Genomic DNA, 1,900 nt, shown 5'->3' with positions numbered 1-1,900 from the left:
GAGATATTATCCGTTTTTGAACATATTTATGAATATAAATGACTATTATTTCAATAATAGTCTTAAAAGAAACAATTATTTATGGTAACAGTTGTCCTTATTTAATACATTAATGATATTTGGACGACAAAATATATAATATTATAACATTTTATCTTTAAACAGACAATATTAATTAAGTTTTCCGGTTATGATACTTTTATTTCAAAAAGTAAATGATTTAATTAAAAATCTAATAATTGAATACTTGATTTATGATGATTTTCAGGATAATTGTAACTATGAATCATTGTTTATGATATTACATACAAATCCTGGTAGTCAGACGTGGGGCAGAGTGACACGTCATTGGGGTTGTATAAAGGCGGGTTGTCTGATGGAGGGGACTCACTCTCTCTTTTGTCGTAAGCCTTGTCACTCTGCCTCCTGTCAATGTGAATTGGCTCTGAGTACTTCGAACAAAGATCGTTATAAGTTAAGTATTTAAAGTATTTTATTGGTTTAAACGCTTCTAGGCCTTTTGGCTAAAATCAAAGTGTTAATATCTGTTCTATTCAGCTTAATTATTGGTTTTTCAGAAAAGTTGTTTCCATTGCTTATGAAAATGAGAAAGGCTAAGTGAATTGTACTTGTAAAGTATTAAAGTGTTTGTATTGTATTTACTAGTGTAATAAATCATGCCTTATTACTGGTGTTTATAATTTATACAATACTTGTATTTTGCAAGCCTTAGCCATTTCTGACATCCGCAACTCGGAATGGTACATTTTTCCGGGTTTAAAACTATTCAATGTCTTTTCTGGGGTTTCTGCATCTGCGTACCAAATTTCATAAGAATCGTCTTAGTGATATTAAACTTGAACTAATCCGGATATCATGGAGCTTATTTTAACGCTAAATTCTTACGTATGGGAAATCAAGAGGTCTCAAACAACTCGCGTAATTTGAACATAATTAGGATCGTTGGATACTAATACAAAACAAGATTTACAAAACACTAGTTATGCTATTGCATAGTTTAATAAAGAAATTCCGTAACGAAAAACCTAACACTCTGATAGGCACAGTGTGAATTATAATTGCGTTGAAATGCTATGCAATAGCTTTACCGCGGCAGTCCTCGAGTGCCATCTCCAACGATGGCTCACTGCAAACTTAACGTAAATTAGAGTACCCAAATTACTAATATTATAAATGTGAAAGACGAAAATGTGTCCGTCTGTTACCTCTTCACGCAACACCAATAACGGTAATAGGGACTTAATAACCTCCTCCTTTTTGGAAGTCGGTTAAAAATTAGCGGTAAAGCACGCTATTATAATTCTAACAATTATAGTTCAAATTTATGATATTCGGTGGAATTTGGCTAGATTACCAGCATCTAAATACCTGGTAAATTCTAGACGTCCTGTAAGCTGAATCAACAACAAAGAAACTCAATTACTTGATGTAATTTTAAACAAATTCTAACAATAAAGAATGAGCTAGCTCAGACATAAGCTCCATTTGTTCTAGAAACCCGTTTGTCTCAGTTAGTACTGTCAATGTAATCCTTCAAACAATTTAATGTACAATTGAAAACACTTTAACGTCTGGAATTAGTTCAGTTTGTTTTCTTTTGTTTTTTACTTACGGTAGAATTCTAATTAGAAATGAAGTCTATTATACCGCTATAGTAATTACCTACTTATTGGAATTTTATCGTTTAGTCGGCCAAGTACAATGCTTTTAAAATTTAGCAATTTAGTTAGACAAACAATAAAGTTTTCTCGACTTCCGGAGTTTATTAGTTCACTGTTTAAGTAGGTTTTAGTGAAGGTTTTGAAAATTTAAATATACTAGCCGCTATGCTTCGCTTCGTACGCGCAAAATAAATCTGGAAAGATGCATCTTGCTCATG

The 1,900-nt window shown here is 32.1% G+C and overlaps 1 pseudogene; it reads left to right on the top strand.

Annotated features, from left to right (window-relative positions):
• Window positions 1-504: 504 nt before the first annotated feature.
• LOC121727526 lies at window positions 505-618 on the top strand (annotated as a pseudogene).
• The last annotated feature ends 1,282 nt before the right edge of the window (window positions 619-1,900 follow it).

The sequence above is a fragment of the Aricia agestis genome, chromosome 5, assembly GCF_905147365.1.
Source record: "Aricia agestis chromosome 5, ilAriAges1.1, whole genome shotgun sequence".
NCBI lineage: Eukaryota > Metazoa > Arthropoda > Insecta > Lepidoptera > Lycaenidae > Aricia > Aricia agestis.
This window is presented reverse-complemented; position numbering and strand designations above follow the sequence as displayed.